Source organism: Dermacentor silvarum, chromosome 5, assembly GCF_013339745.2.
Source record: "Dermacentor silvarum isolate Dsil-2018 chromosome 5, BIME_Dsil_1.4, whole genome shotgun sequence".
Taxonomy (NCBI): Eukaryota; Metazoa; Arthropoda; class Arachnida; order Ixodida; family Ixodidae; genus Dermacentor; species Dermacentor silvarum.
Window position 1 is genome coordinate 100001070 of NC_051158.1, and position 26716 is coordinate 100027785.

The window sequence follows — 26716 nt, forward strand, 5'->3', positions numbered from 1 at the left end:
AGTTTTGCTTGCTTTGGGAAAGGACGACGCTGCTCGGCACCGTCAGCAATTACCACATCTACAACTCCACCACAAGACAACACACAGATGCTTCCTGGCGCGGCAGCATCAGCGAGCGAATCGACCTTCATGCTGCAACTTGCTTCAATGTGAACTAAGCACAGCGCACACGAAGCCACCAGCACTCGGCGCACTTTGTACACATCACAGATAACTTTGAAGATGAGGCCCGCGCAACCACGCACTTTCTCCATATCGCAGATTGCTTTCAAGATATGGGCGCCCAGGTGGCATACACAGCAGCCACTGGTAGTAGCAGGCTAAGTTCCAGTTTGACCTTGGCTGAGCTTGAAGGTCAGATTTACGGAACCAGGCATTTTCTGGGTTTGCACCTGGAATAGTAGAGCTATCGCTCTAAAAAGTGTTCCAGGGCCCCTTAAGAGCACATGGAGACACATTCACCAGATGCAGTAGAACACTATGCAGCATGCTACACGTCTGTAGATTTTTAATTCAGACTCTAGTTAAACATGGCTGTTGACCTACCCTACATTATCATGGTGCTGTCTTCGCAGGTGTCTCGTAAGGTTGCTCTTTTGTGAGAAGCTTTGAGAGCACGAAGGGCACTGAAATGGCTTCTCGCCTGTGTGGGTGCGCAAATGGGATTCCAGGTTGCCCTTTTGTGAGAAGCCCCGAGAGCATGAAGGGCACTGAAATGGCTTCTCGCCTGTGTGGGTGCGCAGGTGGGATTCCAGGTTGCCCTTTTGTGAGAAGCCCTGAGAGCATGAAGGGCACTGAAATGGCTTCTCGCCTGTGTGGGTGCGCAGGTGGACTTTCAGGGTGGCATTTTGTGAGAAGCTCCGAAGGCATGAAGGGCATTGAAATGGCTTCTCACCAGTGTGGATGCGCAGGTGCTCTTCCAGGTAGATCTTCAGTGAGAAGCTCTGAGGGCATAAAGGGCATTGAAATGGCTTCTCACCAGTGTGGATGCGCAGGTGCTTCTTCAGGTAGGTCTTCATTGAGAAGCTCTGAGGGCATAAAGGGCATTGAAATGGCTTCTCACCAGTGTGGATGCGTAGGTGCTTCTTCAGGTAGGTCTTCAGTGAGAAGCTCTGAGGGCATAAAGGGCATTCAAATGGCTTCTCACCAGTGTGACAGCGCAGGTGGCTTTTCAGGTGTACTTTTCGTGAGAAGCTCCGGGGGCATAAATGACAATGAAATAGCCGCTCACCCGTGTCGGTGCACGGGTTAACGTTAAGTTTGGATTTTGGGGGGAAGCTCTGAGGGCAAGAAGAGCACGAAAATGGCTTCTCTTCAGTATATATATGGACACTGGCATGTGCTTCCAGACGAAACAGTTTATGAGTCTCATAGTCACATAGGTGACATTGATGGAGGCATCCTTGCTTTGAGTTGTCAAATTTGGCAATTGATGAAGGAACAGAAGGCCTTGATGCTGCACAAATAAAACAAAAGTAAAAGTTATTATGAAAAGCCAGAAAGAACACAGATGCTAAATTTAATGACAAGTTTTCTTTTTTCGATTTGGGAAATTTTGAGGGTGATTTAAAGTATGATGAAACAATGAACTCCTAATGGCCCTCTAATTTACTCAATAATGCTGCATTTGAATGCTTCATGAATGCATTTGAATGCTGTTCGTGAAGTCTACGTATAAAAATTTTTCAGAACGACCAAAAATACAAATTGAGAGAATAGTGGACTGTTTGAAGACTCACGGATTTCTATGAGCCTTGGAGAACAGTTTAAAAATGCTTTGATCCAGCTTGCTCTCTCGTCCTAAATGAGCACTTGAGGCCTGGAGGCCATATTTGGCACTTGCAAAACTTGTTATTTTTCAATGGCACAACAAATTTGTCTCTGTGAGACTTCATCAGTGGGTTTCTTCTTGATCACATGCTGAGCTTTAATAATGTATTCGTAAGCTGAGATTGGAAAGAGCAGGCAAGGAAATACTGTATTTTTCCCCATTTGACCCGCCAACATGTACAATCCGCACCCTCTTTCAGAACAGCAAAGGAAAACTATAAAACCTCAATCCATTTGGTGATAAACGACTTGTCCATGTCGTATCTTCAGCCAGTTACTCTGTTTCTCTGTTTCTGTAGATGCTGTTGGGCTGTTGAGCACAGCTTATATCGTCATGATCCAAGTGCTACTTTGCCGGCACTGTGTGCACTATTTGTAAACTGCTAAACGCAAAATGCCGACCCATACAGAGGAAAGAATAACCGACAATGAAGGAGGGGAGAAGGGAGCTTCAACAGACAGGAGTGTAAAGACAGTGGGGTTTCCCAGGAGATAACGAAAGTTTGAGGGGTCAAGCACTTGCCCTGAAGTGTGGCTTTGTGGCAGTGCACGCTGTGCTGCCATGAAGCCACACCTGAAATTTAAATTCCTGTAATCCGCAACTCGACCCTGATCTAACTGTGAATTTTTTTATATTTTTGGCGCGGGTTATACCGCGCAAAGATACGGCAACATTTTTAAAAAGTTAACTTGCCATTCTTCACCAGAGAAATCTACTAGCTAACCTGGGCTTTTCTCAGTGCCGTCCTTATAGGCTAAACAAAGTATGACATCCTCAGTTACAGTTTTGTTCAGAGTGATGCTCGGCCATCACAAAATAGTAGTGGCAAATGATTGCTGGAACTGACAACGAATGGTACAAACCACTCCCTTTGCAAAGCGCAATGCATATTAATACACTAGCAGGTGAAGGTATAGCATAACATCAGCTAAACAGCCGGAGAAGAACAAGGGAGGCAAGTGTACACAATGTTAGTTTTTGGTTACATTTGGGTCCACCCTCGTGCTTGGTGTTTGCAAGACATAGTTGACCAACGAGTGCTTGAAACTTTGCTGCATCTGCATATACCACATGAACAAGGCGGCTGAAATGGCTAAAAGAAAAAAAAAACCTGGCTTGACTTGTATATGACCAAAGCCGTTAGACAGGAAACAGGATGTAACAGTTATTGTAGAAATAAAGCAGCAGTTCCTAAATTATGACCTACATGAACATCACCTCAATAAAAAAAGATTGATTTGCTATGGCCACGGCTTCACTCATGATATGCTTCTCGCCAAAGCTCCCTTTCGATTGCTTTCACACTCACCTCTTACTGTTTACAACATAGGAACTGAGAAACACAATCACAGCTTCAGATAGAAGAATTCTGATAAAAAATGCTCCACGAAATTTTCTGTGTCACCATTGCAGTATTTATTTGACACTCTGAGTAGCAAGCTTTTCGTTGCGAAAAAGACAAACACGAGTACCACTAATATTGGTTGTCAGTGCCTTTCATAAGATATGTTTGCTTTCACCACTGGCCGACCTCCCCTTGTCACGACAGCAAAATTTTTATGCATTTCGATGTTCAAAGGTTTGCAGTTATTTCACTGACAACAGAATGCCAGGCAGTTACTGCAGACACATTTAGAATCCTAGTTCCAGTTCTGTTACCCCTATCAGGAATACCGAAATGGATAGTTTTTACTTTGCTATAATACAGTAGAACCCCACTGATACAACTTTTGAGAGAATACAATAATAAAAAAAACATAACAGCCAGGAAAATGTAACAGTCAGGAAGGCTGCAAATTGTCACAGCAACGTCAGAAACAGCTCTGAATGGCTGCCAGTACAGTTATTAGACATCTCATGCGTTCCACTTTTAAAGGCGAAGCTTACGCATCCTCCAATTTTTTTTTGTTTTAGTTTCATTGGTGCGCCCATGACTCTGGACAGCCGGTACCAAATGTAGTTTTAGCCAGGTGAACTGCTGTTTTTACCGTTTTCTAAAAGTAACTGGTATCTCTGCAACATGAAGGTACGCAAGAAAACTTTATTATTGATATCGCACCATTTTACGCGTGCTTCTTGTTGGTGGATACTGATCAGGGAAAATGATCAAAGCAAACTATATTAGAGTGAAATAAACCAGCTTTATTAACTGGGTGGCGCGAAGAATGACTTATGCATTTCTAGGTAAATAAATCAAAGGGTACATAGACGTATATATTCACGATATATATGTAAGGGAAAAAATGACAAATATTCTAAATGCACCAATTGAAAAAGTGAGCACTCCCGACCGGAATAAGCGCACGTGTTTGCAGTAACAAACACACTCATTACTGAATACTACACATAAAACTCTCATTCATAGCAGGCGAAACCATCGTTATATATATTGTCACGTAGTAACATATTGATACAAGACAAAAACCGTCTTTAAACAACGCGCGCAGGTTCATGCGCCCTCGAAGAGGACAGCGGCGTATTAGAAAACAAAGACGAAGACGTAATGGCATGTGCATTCGCCACACGCACTGGGATATATGTGACCGTCGCCAAAAGAAGAGAAAGTGAAGCGCCGCTCGAGGAAAAGAAGGCTTGTTGATCTCCTGCTTGGACACTGTAGTTATTTAATTTATTTACTTGCTGGGCACAAGTTAGCCCCAATAAATAGTTATCTTAGAAGTCCTTGAGTCATTCATTACAAATCTGGTGGAGGTGCTGGGTATGATTTCCAGCCCCATTCGAGTTGAAGAAAGCAGCCCCGAGCCACGCCAACTCGGACCCAACGAGCTCACGCCTGCCCACCAACGCACGAGTCGTCGCCTACGTGGTGAGCGACCCGAGTTTTCTCTTTTGCCGAAGCCAACTAGAATAGCAGCAGCAGCCAATACCGAAATGACATCCCAGACCGCCTCAACCCACGTCGTCGTTGATCAGCCGATGACGCCTAAGCCTTTCCACGGCGACACTTTTGAAGACGCCGAGGACTGGTTAGAAGGCTTTGAACGTGTGGCGGACTACAATGGATGGAACGAAGATCGGAAGCGCCGCAACGTTTACTTCGCGTTGCAAGACTCTGCACGAACGTGGTTTGACAACCATGAAGCTGCCCTCCGGTCGTGGGATGACTTCCGACGGGAGCTGCTGGCTACGTATTCGAGCACAGACCGCAGGGAAAGAGCTGAAGCCGCTTTGCAAGCAAGAAGCCAACGAAACAACGAAAGCGTGGCAATGTATGTCGCGCTTATTTCGCCGTGCCGATCCGAGCATGAGCGAGGACAAGAAGCTTCGGCATCTGATGCGCGGTGTGAAGCAGGAGCTTTTTGCCGGTTTGGTTCGAAGCCCTCCAAGAACCGTTGCCGAATTCCGACAGTTTTCCATAGTTGTCGCCTCGGCACCGGTGCCGAGGCGAGGCTCTACAACCGGGATATGAATGTCGCATCTGTGGACGCTATATCAACGGTGTTGGGGAACGGCGTCGATGTCTTACGAGAACTCGTAAGGTCTGTGGTTCGAGAAGAGCTCCAGAGGCAACGGCTGAACAATGGCCCTACAGCGGTTTCTTCATTGGCAGAAGTGGTTCGTGAAGAAGTGAGACAAGCAGTCCGTGAACAGCACCCACAAGCACAGCCACAAGCGTCACCAACGGTACGGCCGACTGTATTGTACGCCGAGGTACTCAGAGGAACGCCTGGACGTACTTTCGTCACGGCACCTACCCATGTACCCGAACCTCAGTTCACGCCGCCTCCGCCTGAGACGAGATTGCGGAAGGTTGACATATGGCGCACTCCTGATAGAATCCCACTGTGGCGAAGCTGGTCATCCCTACCGGATGTGCGAGTACCGCAGAGCAGGACTTCGTGGTTTTTCCGTCAACGCTCCTTGCCCAAGAAACGGTGAACGCCCTTTTGAAATCCAGGAGTACTTGTCAACGCGCCAAAGCCCTCATACTTCACAGCAACACCAATCTCGGTCAACAGTACCACTGCGGTATCGATCACCGAGCCCGCGTCCATCCTCAAGCTCCCCGAGGCGAAGTTCCCAAAGCCCGCGTCGGGAAAACTAACACCGGCGACCTGTGGAGGTAAGGCCACTGTCGACGCAAGAACAGAGCCTCCAGCGCTGACCACGAAATGTAACGACAGACTCGAGAGCAGTTGCGGAAACAGCGACGTTACTTCCGATTTGTGTGTGGTTATAGACGGCTACGAAATTACTGTTTTAATAGACACAGGCGCAGACCATTCAGTTATGAGTAAAGAACTTGCCAGAAGACTGAAGAAAGTGCTGACTCCTTGGAGAGGACCGCAAATTCGAACAGCCGGAGGACACCTTATCGACCCGATGGGCACGTGCACTTCTAGAATTGGAATACGTGGCTTCACATACGTCGCTATTTTCATTGTCCCGTCAGAATGCTCGAGGGATTTAATTATTGGAGTGGACTTTTTGCAGGCGAATGGTGCAGTAATCAATATGCAGGAATCTTGTGTGTCGTTCTCAACGAAGCACGCCATCAGCTACGTTCAAGTGTGAAGAACAATTCGATGCGCTCCAGATTATAGACGACGACGTCACGATACCCCCAAGATCCAGCATAGCTATCGCCGTAAGAAGCAACGTGTTCACCGACTATGAAGGAATAGCAGACAGTAACATTGGCCTCTTACTCGAAAAAGGGATCTGTATGGCCAGAGGTCTTGTTCGGCTGCGTGGTGGGTGTTCTAATGTCTTAGTAGTCACTAACTTTGGAAATGAAGTCCAGCATATTGCGAAGGGAACTGTCATTGCCCGCCTTAATGATTATGTCCAGATTATGGATTTTAACCCTTCCGAGGCTGCACCACTCAAGTCTGACAACGTAGACACCATACTCGCATCCATCATGATCGTAGCAGCACTATCACCGATCCAGAAGCAGCCAATAGAAAGCCTTATACGAGAATTTGCCACGTGTTTCTGGACGTCATCCAAAGTCCAGAGAACATCCATCGCCAAACAGCGTATCATTGTCGACGAAGCTGTCAGGCCTATTTGCCAGCATCCCTACCGAGTGGCACCGAAAGAGAGGTCATCAGAAACCAAGTTGAAGAAATGCTGAGAGACGACGTAATTCAACCGTCGACAAGCCCGTGGGCTTCGCCCGTGGTGCTAGTAAAGAAAAAGGATCAGACCTTGCGTTTCTGCGTGGATTACCAGAAGTTGAACGTCGTCACAAAGCGGGATGTTTATCCACTTCCGCGGATCAACGACACCCTTGATAGACTATGGGATGCGAAATTCTTTTCCTCTCTCGACCTCAAAAGTGGATACTGGCAGATAGAAGTGGACGAAAGAGATCGTGAGAAGACAGTGTTCGTCACACCAGACGGGTTATACGAATTCAAGGTACTTCCGTTCGGCCTCTGTTCCGCACCTGCCACATTTCAGCGGATGATGGACACTGTACTATCCGGGTTAAAGTGGCAGTCCTGTCTTAGTTTATCTTGACGATGTCATGATTTTTTCTACCACCTTTGATCAGCATGTGGAACGACTGCGGACTGTGCTTAACGCTATTAGTTCAGCAGGGCTGACGATAAAGCCACAAAAATGTCACTTCGGCTTCCATGAGCTCCTTTTCCTCGGTCATGTGATTAGTTCTGAAGGCATCCGTCCTGACCCTGAGAAGACCGCAGCAGTAGAAAAGTTTCCTAGACCAACGAATAAAAAGGCCGTCAGGCGATTTTTAGGACTTTTTGCCTATTATAGACGCTTCGTCAAAAATTTTTCGAAGATTGCCGAGCCGTTAACGCGATTGACTAAAGAAGATGTACCTTTCATTTGGCTAAGTGAACAAGATGCATTCAATGAGCTACGACGCAGACTTCAAGACCACCCGGTTCTTGCGCACTTTGATGAAGAAGCGGAAACAGACATCCACACGGACGCAAGCAATTTAGGGCTTGGTGCCGTCCTCGTTCAGTGGCAAAACGGAGAGGAAAGAGTGATTGCATACGCTAGCCGCACTCTTTCGAAGGCTGAAACTAACTACTCTGAACCGGAAAAGGAATGTCTCGCAGTAATATGGGCCATAGAAAAATTCCGACCATACTTATACGGTAGGCCGTTCTGAGCAATCAGCGACCATCATTCGTTGTGCTGGCTTGCAAACCTGAAGGATCCTTCTGGGCGACTTGCTAGATGGAGTCTGAGGCTGCAGGAATACGACATAACGGTCGTGTATAGATCTGGTCGCAAGCACAGTGATGCTGATTGCTTGTCACGTGCTCCGGTCGAGTCTGCTCCTGTGGAAGATGGACACGACTTTCCGTTTCTTGGAGCCGTAACCACGTCTGAGGTGGCCAAACATCAACAGTCTGACGCCGAGATGCTTCTACTCATCAGGCACCTGGAAGGACACCCCGTCCATGTTCCGCGAGTTTTCAAATGGGGATTATCATCGTATGTGATGAGAAATAACGTCCTCTACAAAAGAAATTTTGAGCACAGCACAGAGAAATTCTTACTCGTCGTTCCTTCATCCTTGCAATCCGAAATCTTGGAAGCCTGTCACGATGACCCATCCACAGGACACCTCGGAGTGAGTAGAACATTCGCTCGAATTCATGCTAAGTACTACTGGCCAAAGCTATTGAGTTCGGTGCAGCATTATGTGAGAACGTGTCGGGATTGCCAAAGATGCAAAACGCCTCCATTAAAACCCGCAAACCTCCTTCAACCAATAGAACCCCCAGAAGCCCTGTTCGAACAAGTAGGAATGGACTTGCTTGGTCCATTTCCGACATCGTCATCAGGGAAACGATGGATTGTAGTAGCGACTGATTACCTAACCCGATATGCCGAGACAGCCTCTCTAATCAGTGCAACAGCCATTGAAGTGGCTGAATTCTTTGTCACCAACGTGGTACTACGACATGGTGCCCCTGCAGTTATTATCACGGACCGAGGAACTGCGTTCACAGCGGATTTGACGCAGTCCATTATGCAACTAACTCATACCAGCCACAGGAAAACAACTGCCTATCACCCTCAAACAAATGGGTTGACCGAGCGACTGAACAGGACGCTGACCGATATGTTGTCAACAACTGCCTATCACCCTCAAACAAATGGGTTGACCGAGCGACTGAACAGGACGCTGACCGATATGTTGTCAATTTACGTAGACTTAGAGCACCGTACATGGGACAAGATACTACCATATGCAACATTCGCTTACAATACCGCATTGCAAGAGACCACTCAAGTGACGCCATTTCAGCTTGTTTTTGGCCGAACAGTTACCACACCCTTAGATGCAATGCTGCCGGTAAACGACAGTGCAGAACAAAACCCTGAAATCAGCGAATTTATACAGAGGGCCGAAGAAGCACATCAGCTGGTGCGACACAGCATTCAACAAAGACAGCGCATTGACGCCGACCGGTACAACTTGCGGCGAAGAGAAGTCGAGTATGCACCAGGTGACAGAGTATGGGTGTGGACTTCCGTACGGACGCGCAGCCTGTCCGAAAAGCTTCTGCGCCGTTATTTCGGCCCTTACCGAGTACTTCGCCGCATTAGTCCCTTAAACTACGAAGTTACGCCGGAAGGACAAGTGACCTCATCACGATGCCGACGTCACACAGAAACTGTGCATGTGGTCAGAATGAAGCCATATTATGACAGGCAGTGAATGTTCTACCGAACACCTCTACTCAGTGCCATATACCACTTTAGTGTGGACAACAGCTTGTCAACAGTTTCGCCACTTTACGCATCGGGACGATGCGTTCTTGCAGGGGGAATAATGACACAAGACAAAAACCGTCTTTAAATAACGCGCGCAGGTTCGTGCGCCCTCGAAGAGGACAGCGGCGTATTAGAAGAACAAAGACGAAGACGTAATGGCACGTGCATTCGCCGCACGCACTGGGATATATGTGACCGTCGCCAAAAGAAGAGGAAGTGAAGCGCCGCTCGAGGAAAAGAAGGCTTGTTGATCTCCTGTTTGGACGCTGTAGTTATTTATTTACTTGCTGAGCACAAGTTAGCCCCAATAAATAGTTATCTTAGAAGTCCTTGAGTCATTCGTTACAATATTGTCACATATTGTCACGCCGTTGCGCAGAGGCGCAGTTCCCAAGAGAATTAACGCACGGGTGTTAATAAGTCCTGCCTAACAAGTTCCTAGCTGTCATTCAATATGAACGCCCCATTTTGGGGCAGCCTGTAAATGTGCTAACTCCATTCAGACATTAAGTAAACCTTTTTTTAACAGTCTCACCATGTTTGCAACCCATCAAAACTGGGTGCCCCATGTGGTACCACACTTATCTTCAATGAACGCAACAGATCTGCACATATATTTCTATGTGTATGCGAGATATGCCGTTCCTTTAATTATTTCATTATGGTCGTTATGATAGTGCACTAGATAACTGAAAGCAGCCGTTTATAATATACAAGCTGCTGAGTTGAACGGTCATACATTTGGGAACGGCATTACATTTATGTATGAAATATAGGATAAGCGTAACATGTTTTTCTCGGAAATCAGACTCGAGAATAAATTATTTTGTTTACACCCCTAGAGAAAAGCTCAAGAACACAGCCACCTGCTTTCTTTTTTTCAATTTAAACAAATTATTTGGTTTTACATGGCAAAACCACGATATGATTATGAGGCACCCGGTTTAGTTTTCACCACCTGGGGTTCTTTCACATGCACCTAATTAGAAGTACACGAGTCTTTTTTTCCATTAGTTTTCACCACCTGGGGTCCTTTCACATGCACCTAATTAGAAGTACACGAGTCTTTTTTTCCATTTCGTTCCCATCGAATTCCGCGACCTGGATTGAACCCGTGAGCTCCAGTTTAGCAGCGCAACGCCGTATCCACTATATAGCCACTAAGTAGGCTACCACGCAGGCTTTGTTTCTTTTTTCTTTTTTGAAGTATTGACTGGAAAAAAAAATCACAGCATATCCACGTGGTGAATGATGATGAGTGGGCGAAGCTCCGGAGGGAATCATCGGATCTCCCGCTTAAGGGGACGCTAGCACAAACGCGTTAGAAACGTGCAGTACTCTCTAGTAAGGGGGAGCGGCCACAGCGTCTTACGCAGCCATTTACACATGCCGGAACGTGCACCGCGTTTGCCGACGCCATCACATGACTGCTGAGAGAGTATATACCCCCTGTATTCATAAACGCTCCTCGACTTGAACTTGACTTGCCACCGCCTTGGGCAGCGCATTCGAAACGCGTTGAAGGTAAGGCGGAGAGGCCACAGCGCCTTACACCAGCTTCTTACACGGGCCGTAACGCGCTAGCACAAACGCGTTAGAAACGCGCTAGAAACGCGGCCTTTCGTTAATGTTGGGTATTTATTGCCATCGTGGTGCGTGTGTCTATGTGCGCTTCGTGGCATAGTGGGCTAACGCCGCGCGCTTGGAAGCGAGGGGTCCCTGGTTCGATTCCGCGCTACGAACACAACTTCGGAATTTTTTTTCTCATTTTTCTCAGACTGGTTACACACTACTACTACGACGACGGGGACGGAACGGGTGCCGCTATAAGGAGCTTCGCTCCTAAAATTTCATGTACGGCTTACGGCCAAAGATTAGCATATAGAATGACTAACTAAAACCGTTTTCGGCGCTCGAGGTCCCACCACAATAAATCACCCCGTACCAATTACTCCACACCCTGTTACACGAGGAAGGCGGAAACTTGAATGGAATGTTGCGCTGCAGTTTACTCTTTTTTTATCTATAACAATGTTTCCGTAAATCTGAGTACAAGGCGCCGGATGAGGCAGATATGCTTTACTTGTTTGAAGCGGCAAGCAGGAAAGTGACATATGTTTCTTCCTCTGCGTTTCGCAAGGCCTACTGATGAAAAACTATATACGCAACAATACACACGAGAGGTACATGCTGCTTGAAGAACGTGAAAAATATTCGTTCTTTGAAGGGAACCGTACAATAACATAGTAGAATGAAAGCCGACACTGCGGCCACAATGCACGCGCATCACCGAGCAGCAAAAAAAAATAAAGAAGAGAAAAAAATTAATTTATTCCTAAGGCATAAATACATGTCATATGCAATTATGAACACCATTTGAGCAGTCTGAACGCAAATACCAGTGCACGAAGTAGTGCGAATGACCCTGCTGAATAGTATCGCTAGCAGTTTCCAACGACGCGACCCTGATGCGGCCCAATCCACTTCGATCGCAGCGCCACTACAATGTTTTTCCACGTCGGGCGCCTCACTGCAAAGCATGCGCTGCCCCAGCCGCTTGTCCCACTCAACCGTATTCAAATTTCATAAAAAATGTCACAGTTTCGCCCTAAGGGCGAAGCAATGAATGCGATAGCAACACAGCAATGTCATACGAAGTAAGGTGAGCGGCTTTGGTAGCAATATAAATTGTAGTAAACATGAGCTGATTAAGTAAGCAGGTGTGCTGCGGCGTAAGTAGACCGACATGAAGAGAGACTCGATGACCACGAGAAGGCGCGTGTGAAACGGTGGTGTTCATGAGAAGCGCTTCCCGTGGGCAGCGCGTGCGACAGGACACACCTGTAGCGCTGCACTGCCGATCCAGGCAGCATTGCATGTGTAGCGTGCGTTGCAAAATGTGGCCCGACTATTACTAACTGAATGAACAAGCGTGGTGTGAGCGCGCACAAACAAACATGAATAGATCACACTGAATGACTGCAGACAACGACTGTCAAAACTCTGGCAGCAAGCGCATACGCCGCAGCGGCGAAGGTACGTGCGGTCTGTCGCTTCAACAGAAACTGAGCGGCGAATGCACGGCGCATAAAGGTCAGAGCCAAGTGGAGATAAAAAAGAGACGGTGCCGGCGAGCGACGAGCGCGGTTGTTGGCAGAGTAGAAGTGCCCCCCCCCCCCCCCTGCGCTCCCTCCGGCTTCCCGCTTCCTTGCTGGCGTCTGGGTGATTGAGTGCGTTCGCTCTCCGTGATAGCGTGCGTCCCCGCACGCTTCCGCTCGGGCATACAGCGCGCGGCGAAGATGTTATCTATAGGGAACCTCACGGCGACGGCGACGCCGACGGCAGAAATCCGGTTGAAGTGTCCATATAATTGCTATCGCAATAAAATTGGTGTCGGTAAGCATAAACACAGTCAATAAGCTTAGCAGATGCATATATACTGCACAATGAAGAAATAGATGATGCTGTCTTTGTAAAGAGGCAAAACCAGATGCTATGTCTCATATTAGGTTAATTGAATACAAGCAGTGCATTCCATACAGTACTGAGAAAACTAACAATGTTCCTCAGTTATACTATTATGAACTAAGATCACAAGCACAGCAAAAATAACTGGGTACCTCAAGTATTCTCCTAGTGCTAGCTGTGCAATGTCTAAACGGGTCACTAGTTTTATGGTGGTCACATGTTCAATCATGTACAAACAGGTTCATTCTTGCTGGTATAAATGCCTAGTTCTTGCAATTTATATTAAACACAGAATGTGTCTTCGTTTGATCGTTCAGAAAGTCTGCAATTGGCGACTAGAACAAGTGCAATGAGGGAGAGAGAAAAAAATTACCCTCGTTCCCTGAAGTGAACCGGTGTTTCGTGCGAGCGTACTTTCTCTCATTTCTGCCATTATTGTTTATCTAATTATTCTCTCATTGCTTATCTTAGTGTTTGTCAAATTATTTCTTACATTTAGCTCACTTCAAGAATGCACAATTACGTACATTAAATTATTTTATATCAGATCTCATTCAATAGGATCCACAGCTGTTGTTTCCTCATCTTCTGACCAGAGCAACGACTTCTGGTTCGGTAGACTTGCGTTGTTCTAAGACAGCGCTTCTGTTGCATCTCGGTCTTTCTAGATTGCTATTCAGCTGCAAGATACCACTTCAACTGCGTTCATACTACTAGTTACTAATTCAGCTGCATCCATAGTACTTAACACTGATGAACCACCGACAGCTCTTTCTAAGCGCTGATACAGAACTGATTACTAGCCTCTCTGAGTGCCAAGTTATGTCAGGCAATGAAGCCATCCACTCCACACCACCTATGCGAGTTGGCACCATGCCAGCTATGCCGATGACGTCACCCGCCGTGCCGCTCGCTTATTCTTATCAAGGTCATCCATCATCCGTCATGACAGTTTAGCCGTGTTCTAGCGCTCGCGCCAACATTTTTCGACGAGCTTCATACACCCACATCATGAATTATCAAAGTGGGGGCATACGGTCACGTATGCCCCCCCAACTTTACTTAAAGACCAGATGACTGTGGTCCTCCCCACGTGGGTGGTGTCCTTAGACCAGGATGCTGGAGTTTCTCGCTGCCCGTTGTACTCCAGTCAAAGCTGGTCTTCAGGGCACAAGCTGGTCAGAAGGTCCTCCCACTGCTCTGGTGTAGGGGCTTGGAGGATGGGAGGCAGTGTCGTGTGTGCGCACTATGATACCATATGGTAGAACATGCACGGCGCTGAGCATTTATTGCAGGCGTAGTCATAGCAAGTTCGGATACAACTTATGAAACAGTGTCCTGTGTGTAAACATGCTTACACATCCATAGCCTTCTCCACAGAATGGCCTCCTCTCATCAATTTGTGGTGCAGTGGAAGAAACCGGCTGCCAAGATTGTAATGCACCACGATTTCGATGTACCGTCTGGGTACGCCTTCGTCCTGGTCTTCTGCAGCTTGCAGTTTCGATGCTAGCACAACGCTGGCAGACCAGTCCCTCTGTGCCAGTGTTGACTCAATTTGCAGCGCAAGGCTTTGATAGTTCTCGCTCCGACGCGCTGCCTGGGCGGTGTCAGAAGCCTATACACTTTCGACACTGACCAGGCGCGGTAGACACTACAGGCCACAGTGATTGGTCAGTTCTGACACTGTAGGCTACTCTTAATGAATTGGCACACGGTTATTTTTATAGAATCTCAAAACTAAGAAAAGTAAATACATTTGTTCCCCTCAACCCAAGGAATTCCAAACCCAAATTTCTGCAGGTAAGGCGACGGTGTCCATGTTTTGGGACCAAATAGGGATCACCTTGAACTATCTGTAGGTAGGTGCTACAGTAACGAGAGTCAATTATTTATCACTGATGGCGAAATGAGGCAGATCATATCGACAGGCTCTTAAAAGCAGGTTTACCCTACAGGTCATGTGTGCTACAGCCGAATCAATTCTTTTAAAGCTGAAGAACAGCTTGACAAGGACTTGCCAATCAGCCATAACAGGAACAGATGCCACTAAACCTGAGGTTGTCATATGTGTGCACCAATTTAGACACAGCTTCAAGAATGTGCCTGCTAGACACAGTGTCCCAGTAGTTTTTTTACGCACTCATCAAATTAGCCCAATTGTGTTCTCGTACCACAAGGCAAGGGTGTATGAAAAGTCATGCCAACCATTTTGTACATTGTGCTGTGGGGTGGTCTATGAGATACCTCTCAGCTGTGGCAAGTTCTCTGTGGGTCAAATGGGCCAATGCTTAAATGACTATCTGAGGGCGCATTGAAATAATTTGAGTAAATAGGATGGTGTAGCGCACACTGGCTGCTCACGTGAGCCATGCTTTTACACATTATGATCTTGGGCAGGAGTAGCAACAAAACAGATGAGCTCATGAAGGCATATCAGAAAGATCCTGCACGTTAGTAATACTTCAATTACCGTATATTTCCCAGAGGTGCACTCTGTTTGAACAAAGTCACAAGCGGTTGACGGCGTCACTGATAAAGATGGGAGAAAAAGAAAAGTTGTAGGACCAAAAGTTATATATTTCCTAACGGAATGTTTAACTTTTTTTTTTTTTTAGACAAGAAGATCAAGGTAAAGCTCAAGACTCAGCATACCATTGTACAGATCAAGGGATTGCACAAACAAGCCCTGTGATGTGCAGCAAGGTGAAGATATATTCATACAAAAAAAACTTGGTATTTGCCCGATAGTGGTGTAGAGGGCACCACTGTTCTGTAAGAATGCCACAAGTTCGTGGCTCCCCTGGACGTTGGTTGGTTGTATATATGTGATGATGATGTGATGGCAAATTGGTAACGCTATTTCCCTTAACCCCACTATTACGGTAAGGTTAAACTAAAATTGTCTATTGGTCATTTCACTGCCCACTTCATTCCCCTGGAAACCGAGTTTTTTTTTTTTTTTGTACGAGTTGTATGAATCCTCACGCATCCACAAACGGGTTCAGATGCCCGACAGAAGTGCTGATAATTATTGCTCTGAGCTCTGCTGGCTAGTCAAACGTTGCAACCATCCTTCAGCTGAGATAGAAGGAAGGCTAGTGCACGACTGGTTCGTCGTTAGCCGGCGTGACTCGCAGCTATCGGTGTAGCTGTGTCGTAATGCGAAGTTAACACTCAAAAAGATGCTTGGACGCAGGCGCGTCAATCTAAAGACGCAGATAAGGAATGAAAGTTGTCGCACTTGGGCAGCGAGCATTCCCGCGAGCTTCATACAGATGCCGCTAAACCCAGCGAGTCAGCCTCCCGTTGCCACAATAACGCAAAGTCTTGCCCGCTGCTACATCAACCCGAGCGCCCACGAAAGCAGCTGACATGCAATTTTTGCTCACACTTCCGCTCACAATTCGCTCACACTTCCGACTGCCCAGCACGACAGTCCGTCTTTAACTTCTTAAAAAAAAGGCAATTTTGCCGAAGTCTGTCTTGCGCAAGACCATGCGGGCCAAGCTCAGCTCCATCCAAGTTCTGGCCATCGGTGCACCTGTAAAGAGAAAATTTGTGGACGTAACTGATGACGACTACACCACGCCGTTTAAGGTCAACTCGGGAGTCGAAGTTTCCGCGGGTTCCAAGCGATGTTCCTACGCTGCCAGCGCAACTTGACAAGGCGGACACTCCGCTCACAGGCCTAGGGGGCCAGTCACTATGTGTGCTCGGCTCATATTTGGCGCAACTTCTAATGGCAAGGAAAAATCAGCACTCAGCAACTTTACATTGTCAAAGTCCCTCATCGTGCCTCTCCTATATTTACTGGCATTGCAAGCTCTTGCAGTTACCAAGTTTCTCAGTGAACTCGAAGCTCCAGCAGCAACCCTGCATGCCGATCTCTTCCGTGGACTCGGCACACTCAAAAACAAGAACACCATCCGTCTAAGAGTCGATGCTGTACCATTTTCACTAATCGTTCCAGATAGGATTCCTATACCACTGCGTGGGACTATATGAAGTCAACTGGATAAACTGCAGAAGGCAAGCGTGATATGCTGAGTAGTCAGTTCCACACCCTGGAGCTCCGGCCTCGTCAATGTGCGTAAAAAGGATGCGTCTTATCGACTATGCATCGACTTGACACAGCTGAACAAGGTGGTCCTGAGAGAGCGCGTCATTCTTCCAACTGTGGAGAAAGTCCTTGGCGATACAACTATATTTTTGAGGCTCGATGCAACCATAAGCTTCCACCCAGGTATAAATGTCCCCCAAATTCCAGTAGCTGACTACCTTTATAACCCCTTTTGGCCGTTATTGCTTTTTCCGGCTGCCCTTCGACATCACCTCCGCGCCCGAATACTTTCAAAAGCAAATGGCCAGATTCCTTGAAGGTAAATCAGGGGTGGTGAATATGATAGAGGATGTTTTTGGGCGCACCCACCAAGAACACGACACCAAAATTGACCAAGTGTTGGCATGACTTAAGAAGGCTGGCGTCACACTCAACCAGGAAAAATATATTTTGAGGTCTCAGAGGTCTCCTTCCTCAGAGTTGGTCTCAGCCAAAGGCTTTAGGCCCAATCCGGGCAAAGTCCAGGTGTTTAAAGCCATGGAAGCTGCTAAGGATGTGGCAGGAGTCAGACGATTGTTGGGAATGGTGAGTCACCTAGCCAGATTCTTGCCGCACATTTCTAACGTCACAGCACCCATCCGGGCCCTCCAACACAAGTCAGCCTATAGGACCTGGCAACACGATCAAGAGGCAGCATTCACTAGAGTTAAAGGACTCTTGACATCAAATCGCTGCATGGCCAAATACCATCCAGCCTTTGCTACCACAATTTCCGCAAACACAAGCTCTTTTGGACTTGGTGCGGTCTTGTTGCAGACGCAACCTTCAGGAGAGAGTCGCCAGGTCGCTTTTGATTCAAGGTCCACGACCGAGACGGAGCAGCACAATAGCCAGACTGAAAAGGAAGCTTTAGCTACAATATGGGCTATTCAGCGGTTTGATGATTTCGTCCGGGTGATAAGTTTCGACATTGAAACTGACCGCCACTCGTTTCGCTCTTCGGAAAGATGGAGCTGGATGTGTTGCCTCCTCGAATACAGAGGCTGAGGCTGAAGACAATGAAATACCAGTTTAGGATGCTACATTTGCCTAGAAAGCTCCTTGCTACGGCAGATACCCTGTCTGTCGAGCATATCCCCCGAGTGCATCGCACCCCCAAGACAAGGTAGAACTATTTGCAACGCAAGTAGTCTCCTGCTCATCAGAAGTCCTACCTCGAATATAAGGGAACTGCGTCAGGCCCAAGACTCGAACAGCAAGTGCAAAGCCGTTACCAGTTACTGCCAGCGTGGATGGCCCCAGAAATCCAAGATTCCATTGCATCTAACCAAGTATGAATAGGTGGAAAACAAGCTCACAGTCTGCGATATTCTTCTACTCAAGGGTTGCCTGCATTGTTATTGCGTCTGCACTCCAGCCAGCAGTGTCAGCACTGCTGACACTGCTGTCAGCACCGCTGGCACTCCAAGCAACCAAGCAGTCAACAGGAGCAAGGCTCTGGCTTGTGACTCTGTTTGGCAGCCTCGTATATCAGCAGACATCGGTTTTGTTGTCAGCAACTGGGAACAATGCGCCTCTACGAGAGTCAACAGGGCTGAACCTCCGATTCCCACACGCCTATCTGGATGTCCCTCAGAACTTCTTGGCTTGGACTTGTGCCACTTTAAAGGCCAAACATACATTCTCATGGTCGACTACTACTCTAGGTTTCTCGAGGTGATTAGCTTAAAGCAAAACAATAAATCAACTTAGACTGATAAAGTATTCTTCGAGAACTCTGCTGTCGTTAATTACACTGCAATAGGTAAATTATTAGAAGAGAAAATGAAGGTCAAAGTTTTTTTTTTTTATTTCGCGCGGTAACCCCGACGTCAGCACTTAAGTGCGACGTCAAAAATTCTAAAGTAATTTTTCATATTTGGACCACGTTGGCTCAATAAAAGTTTGTGAAACTTGCCATATTCAGTCTTGGGCTCCTTTAGAACACAATGTAGTCAATCTTTACCGCTAAAAATTTAACTGGGACCTAGAAGACGCTGTCAAAATCCATGACGTCACGGTGAGCTGGTGCAGGAACTTCAAGGTAGCGTCGCCACTCGCCTCCGTTTTTCGTTTCTTTTTGGCTTACCAAGCGGCTTCTCGCAGTAAGAGTGGTGTTTTCGTTATTGTGGAAGGGTAATCTACTGATACAGAAGAAATCATTTTTCCCTTTAGTCCCTTTAAGGGGTGTGACTGCTCAAGCAGTCATTGCCATACCCAAGAGCATCTTTGCACGGCACGGGATCCCTCAAGAGGCCAGGTTGTACAACGGCCCACCGTTCGCATCGCGGGAATTTGCAACATTTGCAGCAGCATATGAGTTTGACCACGTAACCAGCACCCCGTACTATGCACAGTCAAATGGCGAGGCCGAGAGAATGCCAGAACATGCCATGAATTACCTCGGCAGCTCAACATACCCGAGCATACGGTAACGCTTGTGTAACAATGTCATGCAGCATACTGCACACGTATGCATATTCCCAGTTCAGATTTTACTTAATACATAGACACGTAAATCTCTTAACTGTGCCGATAGACAATTGCTATTTGAGTTCACTAGTTACAAAGAAGCTTTGAAGGAAGAACCTGCACTAAAATGCTCACGTGTTCGTGCAAGTGCCTCTTCACGTGGCTGTAACATGCTGACGTCTGAAGGCGTCACCGAATTGGCTGAGTGGATGTAATCCTTAGAAGTGAAACTTGCCTCCCCCCCCCCCCCCAAAAAAAAAACCTCTCGCATGTTTATTTATTGCATGTAGGTACACCCGTGAGCAAAAGTATACCGACCATAAATTGCGCGAAAAAGGCGATTTTTTCAACTGCTTGCAAATGAAACTTGAAATTGAGGACTGCAGTCCAAACTTGGCATAGCGAACTTTCGAGTGTACTCGTCAATTTCACTTTATGTGTGTTAATTATGGAGAAATTCAGTTTTTTCGGCGACCCTGTGGTCCGTATACTTTTGTTCACGGGTGTACAGTGTTGCCCAATATAGACCTAAACTAGTGGGGTACAAAATTTATTTTTCAGATTGAATGGAATACGAATCGAACGGTGGCAGAAGTGAAACGAGTTAGAAGTTGAACACTTTTCAACTAGTTTTCAAAGAATGAACAGCTATTATCAAAATATTTATAAAAAACAATGTGCACATCCTCGTGTTCATAACACTGGCACGTTCCTGTTGTTCCGTCACCCGTCATGAAGCATTGTTTACTAAAAGCACAAATGAAGCATAAGTAACAAATGAGGAAATTGCTCGCAAACAAAGGGCTCTTCGGAGAGGGCAAATGATCGCTGTATAGCCAGTGAAGTCTAGCTCCCTGAGCAACGTATACAGCCTCTACTACGCACATTCTCATATTTTATGCCTATTCTATCGCCACGGGGGCGAAATTTATTGCGCTTTTGCTTCTATTTGAGGTTTATTTGTGCACAGGTAATGTTTTAAGTGTTTGAAGGCTGTTAGAAAATATTTGTATTTATGAAGTGCCTATTCGAAAGCATCAAATATTTGCACACCCTCAAAACAGTTAATTCCTAAAATTAATTATCTTAAAAACATTTCATGTGCACAATTTTGCTGGTGACAAAATTTTTGATGAGAGACTGGCACAACTGCAATTTAGACAGAATCTTTCCAAATGTCAAAAAACAGGATTGGCTTAATTTCTTGCCTTCTGCACACAAATTTATTATACAGTGCAGGTGCTATTGTACGCTTGAGTAAAAACGTAAATTTTATACAAATATTTCTACAGATATATGTCACACCAGTGCTTATAGAAATACTAATACAGCAGTTGAAATAAAATGTATGAATGAATTAGGCATTGGGGACTTGGCATTTGAATCAAGACTTAATTTACTCATGTAGATTAGTTAAAATAAGTTCTTTCTGTGCTAATAATGAACTTCCAACTGCCATTACTCAACTTCTCTTGCAGTCCCCAATAAAATAAAATGCTAACATCACTACACTTGCATGCCTTCATTCAAGTACAGAAATACCAAGAACGGACAACGAATACTGTTTAAACACAGGCGTTTATTTGGTGCTCTGATGAAACAGACATTGGAAAGCTTATTGAACAATCAATTGCTCTAAAAAAGTACCCATCTGTAAATAAAAAAAAGTGCGAATAGAATAAGATCAAAAGAGTCTCCAGGATGAACCGTGTACCGTATTTACACAATTCTAACGCGCCTTCGATTGTAACGTGCACCCGTTTTCCTTGACCAAAAGAGAGAAAAAAAAAAGTCCTTTAAGTACTGCACACCTCATGCGTTCATACAGAAATATAACTTTTCTCATATGTAAAAACAAACATTTACTCCCAAACAACTAAAGTTGCGATAAATTTTTAAAAAAGTTGCAGTTTCGCCCGAAAGGCAAAGCATCGATTGCAATTGCAAATTAGTAGATAGCTGTACGAAGTTTTAACGGCTGTATAAACTTGTAAACATTCGCTTACTAACTAAATTAACCAGCATAGTGTCAGTGTGCATAGCAAACATGAACACATCACACTGGATGTCCGCGGACACTCGCTGTCAAAACGCCAGCTTGAGGAAACTCAGCAGCAGCGAGTGAAGTTACCTTCGTGCTAGGTGCCTCTCACTTCAACGCGAACTAGAAGCGGCGGAAACAGAGTGCACGGTGGACTTTCTCCCCATCGCAGATCGCTTTCAAGATAGGGCCAAGGTGATCGTATTGCCAAAGTGGATCGTCGCAGAATACTCTGCTTCGGTACACTGAAACCCTTCCGTGTTGCTTTACAGGGAAAAATCCTCTCCTGTCTGCGCCAGTCCCACACGCTAGTTTCAGATTCTCCAAACAACCATGATGCGGCCTGATTTCTGTCCCTCTCCGCACACATAATCACTTTCCTTTTAAATGCGGCGTCATGATGAACTTGACACTTCATGTTGATAGAGCAAACGCAGAAAACGGGAAGATAGACGGTATACTAAGGCCTAAGCACATGTACCACATCACATGGAGGAAGCTGCGGCAGCTAGGCTCGAAGCGCGTACAAGGTGGCCATATTGAAATGCCGATGGCGATATGGTAATGAAAATTTAGGATCGTACTCGATTCTAACGCGCACGCAATTTTTGAATTCATGTTATCAGAAAAAAGTGCGCGTTAGATTGAAGTAAATACGGTATACCAGAGCCCATAGGCACCACATACATGAATGGGTCTAACAGAACAAGTTCATATGTGCCAAAAGACAAAATTGAAAAAAACATTTTTTTAGAACACAGAACTTAGAAAGTAGATAATTCAGACATCTGTAGTGTAATAATAAATATTACAATGAACATACATATATTGTAGGTGAATGCAAACAGTAATGTTTGGGATCGAAACATATATTTAATACTTTTCGAATATTGAAAAGTTACAATATAACAAAGCCAATTGCAGATTTTATCGGCTTCATTATATCGAGGTTAAATTGCATTATGACTTTTTTCTCAGCTATAACGGCTTTGTGTGGGTCAGTTTTCATAACTTCTTTTGCTCTATGTTCTATGACATGCTGAGAAAAGATCTAGAGCAAATATGGTGAGCCAAAAAGAATGTGCCGTGGTTCAACGTGGTGAAACCAAGTTGTCGAGTGATAGCACAGTTTAGCTTGCTTTGGGAAAGGACGACGCTTCTCGGCGCCGTCAGCAACTACCACATCTACAACTCCACCACAAGACAACACACAGATGCTTCTTGGTACGGCAGCACCAGCGAGCAACTTGACCTTCATGCTGCAACTCGCTTCAACGCGAACTAAGCGTCGAAAGCACAGCGCATACGAAGCCACCAGCACTCGGCGTACTTTGTGCACATCGCAGATAACTTTGAAGATGAGGCCCGTGCAACCACGCACTTTCTCCACATCACAGATTGCTTTCAAGATATGGGCGCCCACGCGGCATACACAGTAGCCACCAGTACTAGCAGGGTAAGTGCCAGTTTGACCTTGGCTAAGCTTGAAGGTCAGATTTACGGAACCAGACGTTTTCTGGGTTTGCACCTGGAATAGTAGAGCTATAGCTCCAAAAAGTGTTCCAGGGCCCCTTAAGAGCACATGGAGACTTTTACCAGATGCAGTAGAACCCTATGCAACATGGTACACGTCTGTAGATTTTTAATTCAGACTAGTTCAACACGGCTGTTGACCTACCCTACATTATCATGGTGCTGTCTGCGCAGGTGTTTCATAAGGTTGCTCTTTTGTGAGAAGCTTTGAGAGCATGAAGGGCACTGATATGGCCTCTCGCCTGTGTGGATGCGCAGGTGGGCTTTCAGGTGGGATTTTTGCGAGAAGCTCTGAAGGCACGAAGGGCACTGAAATGGCTTCTCGCCTGTGTGGGTGCGCAGGTGACCTTTCAGGTGGGATTGTTGTGAGAAGCTCTGAAGGCATGAAGGGCACTGAAACGGCTTCTCGCCTGTGTGGGTGCGCAGGTGGGATTCCAGGTTGCCCTTTTGTGAGAAGCCCTGAGAGCATGAAGGGCACTGAAATGGCTTCTCACCTGTGTGGGTGTGCAGGTGGCTTTTCAGGTGGGCTTTTTGTGAGAAGCTCTGAAGGCATAAAGGGCATTGAAATGGCCGCTCACCCGTGTGGATGCACAGGTGACGGTTTAGGGCATCCTTTAATGAGAAGCTCTGAGGGCATGAGGGGCACTTAAATGGCTTCTCGCCAGTATGGACGCTGGCATGTGCTTTCAGACGATACCGTTTATCAGTCTCATAGTCACATAGGTGACATCGGTGGAGGCATCCTTTCTTTGATTTGTCACATTTGGCAGTCGATGGAGAAATAGAAGGCCTCGATGCTGCACAAATAAAACAAAAGTAAGTAAAGGTTATTATGAAATGCAAAAAAAAAAGAACACAGATGCTAAATTTATTGACAAGCTTTTTTCTCTTTTTTTGATTTGAGAAATCTTGGGGTGGTTTCAAGTATGATGAAACAAAGAACTCCTAATGGTCTTTTTTAATTTACTCAGTATTTCTGCATTTGAATGTCTCATGACCCTGTTTGTGAAGTCCACATATAAAATTTTCAGAAAGGTGAAACATTACTAAGCGAGAATGCGGAGTGTTCGAAGACCTTCACGGATTCCTACAGCTCTGAGAGAGCAGTCCTTGTCATCCTCGTCCATGTTCATCCTTGTCTTCCCCCCATGGAAGACAAGGATGTTTTATTAGGTGCGTTTCGCGCCGATTCAACTGTTTAACTCTCGGGAAGCGGAACCGAAACAGTTGAGTTTGGCATGTACGCAGGTTTTACGCGGTCGATCGCTACAACGTCCGTGCGGCTCTTTACTGTCACAGTGAAGGTCTTGTCGGTATGCCCAAGCACCTTGCAAGGCCTTCGTACAGTGCCGTAAGAGATGGCCGGATGTCCTTGCGTCGCACAAAGACGTGACTTGATGAAGCAAGGTCTCTGTTTACGAAGACATCGTAGTTGGACGGTTGTCTTGCGGGCGTTGGTCGCAGACGTTGACACAGGTGCCGAAGCCGCTCGATGTAGTCAGGCGGCGACAGGTCGGGGCAGGAGCCGGGGCAAAGAATTCACCGGGCAGGCGAAGGGAGGTGCCATACACCATTTCAACTGCAGTGCACCCGAGGTCTTCTTTAATCGCTGAGCGAATTCCGAGCATCACGAGGGAAGCTCGTCAACCCATCAAGTTCGGGCGTTGCGAGCGATGAGTGCAGCCTTCAACTGTCGGTGCAGTCGTTCGACCATTCCATTTGCGGAGGGGTGGTATGCCGTTGTGTGGACGTGCCGTACGCCGAGGATACATGTCAGTGTTCTGAATATTTCAGACTCAAACTGACGGCCACGGTCCGTAGTAAGAATACTGGGGCAGCCGAAGCGAGAGATTCATCCGGCAACAAAATATGAGGCTACGATGGATGCCGTGATGTTGTGAAGCGGGAACGCCTCGGGCCAGCGCATATAGCGATCCACACGAGTATGTAGCGCTTTCTGCGCGATGACGGGAGTGGACCGACGATGTCAATGTGCACATGGTCAAAGCGACAGCCTGGCGAGCGGAAGGTTTGAAAGGGAGATTTCGTGTGTCATGTTGTCTTTGCACGTTGGCACTGCAAGCACTCACGAGCCCAGCGGCGGGCGTCTTTGTTGACGCCGGGCCACACAAAACGAGACATGATGAGGCGTTGAGTGGCGCGGATGCCAGGGTGGCTTGCTTCGTGCAGCTTAGTGAAGATTTGACGACGATATGCGGACGGCACAAAAGGGCGCATGCAGTCAGAAGACACATCACACACAATTGTACCAGAGGAGAAGGGCAGTGGCACATCAGACAGCAAGAAAGAACTAGAGCTTGCATGCAAGTCGCGAAGTTCACTGTCACTACGCTGTGCCTCTGCAATTGCCATTTCGATGTTCAAAGGTAGGCAGTAATTTCCCCGACACACCAGATGTCACCTTCTACTCGCTTGGGAGCCGGAGAGTTGCGTACATGCGCTACTCTCGATGGAGAAGAGACGACTGGCAGCACAGCAAACAAGGATTTAATATGTACAAGGAAGATAAAAGCACGCGGCACACAAAACTCAAACCATAACTCAACCAAAAATACTCAATAGAAAACATAAAACTCTGACTAAATACAAAGCTATCAAAAGCACTACCTCGGTCTCCGCCTTAGTGTCTCTAAGTCAGTCCTAGCCCAGACTCGACAGTCTGACCACCCTGGCCCCGGCCTAATAGCGTCTCAATATGGAAGTGCGGGTTCTTACAGACCGGCGGTTCGAAGTTCCTGTTGAGTCCACGTCAATCTCATCCGAAGCTTTGTGGGTGCCGTAAGTGCCGACGCCTCGTGGTTCCGTCGACCTGGCCGAGTACATGGCTGGTGCTCTGGTAGCCGCCGCTGACGTGTCACTCGCCGGGTTAGGCCTCGCGTCTTGTTCGTTCGGGTTGTCGCTGATGCCGTAAATTGCCGACGACTCGCTGTTCCATTGACCTGGCCGAGTGCGTGGCTGGAGCTCCGGTAGCCGCCGCTGACGTGTCACTTGTCGGGTTAGGCCCTAATGCGGCGTTCTTCGCCCTCCGACGATCTGTGTGGCGGCTCGGTGCCCCGGTGATTATCGGTTGAACGGGCTTGGCCGAGGAAGAGGAATTCTCGAGAAGAAGACCGGAACCACCGTGAGCAGCAGTGGCCGGTCCCAGGAGCTTCGTCTGGACGTCTCCGAAGACTAAAGCTACACCTCGGCCTTTCCAGTCTCACGACTTCGTGGCCGGGTCCTCCGCTCTCCCGTCGTCAGAGCATGGCTGACGAGGCGACCTTCCAGCTCAAGAGCCACGTCGATAATAATGCTTCGATGCTTCTCCCTCGCGGATTACACCTCGGCTCGCGTGCCTCGAGCACTCGCGCCGTTCAGAACGCTCCACGATCTTCGTCGTCCTATTTTCTCGCCACGGGCGACCTCTTACATGTGACACCAGAATGCCACTCAGTTACTGTTAACACATTTACAATCCTACTTCCAGTTCTGTTACCTCTATCAGATATACCAAAATAGCTAGTTTATTTACTTT

At 46.8% G+C, this 26716-nt stretch overlaps 1 protein-coding gene and 1 long non-coding RNA gene across 5 annotated transcripts in view; one reads left to right on the forward strand and one right to left on the reverse strand.

The window, feature by feature from the left end:
* The window catches only part of LOC119453647 (zinc finger protein OZF-like), a 204964-nt gene that overhangs the window by 167303 nt on the left and 10945 nt on the right, over window positions 1-26716 (reverse strand). The gene's annotated exons all lie outside the window — the stretch shown is intronic.
* LOC119453652 (uncharacterized) lies at window positions 571-23700 on the forward strand. The gene is made up of 4 exons (XR_007467227.1): window positions 571-587; window positions 672-743; window positions 23356-23451; window positions 23620-23700. It is a non-coding gene; the product is annotated as an uncharacterized LOC119453652 (long non-coding RNA).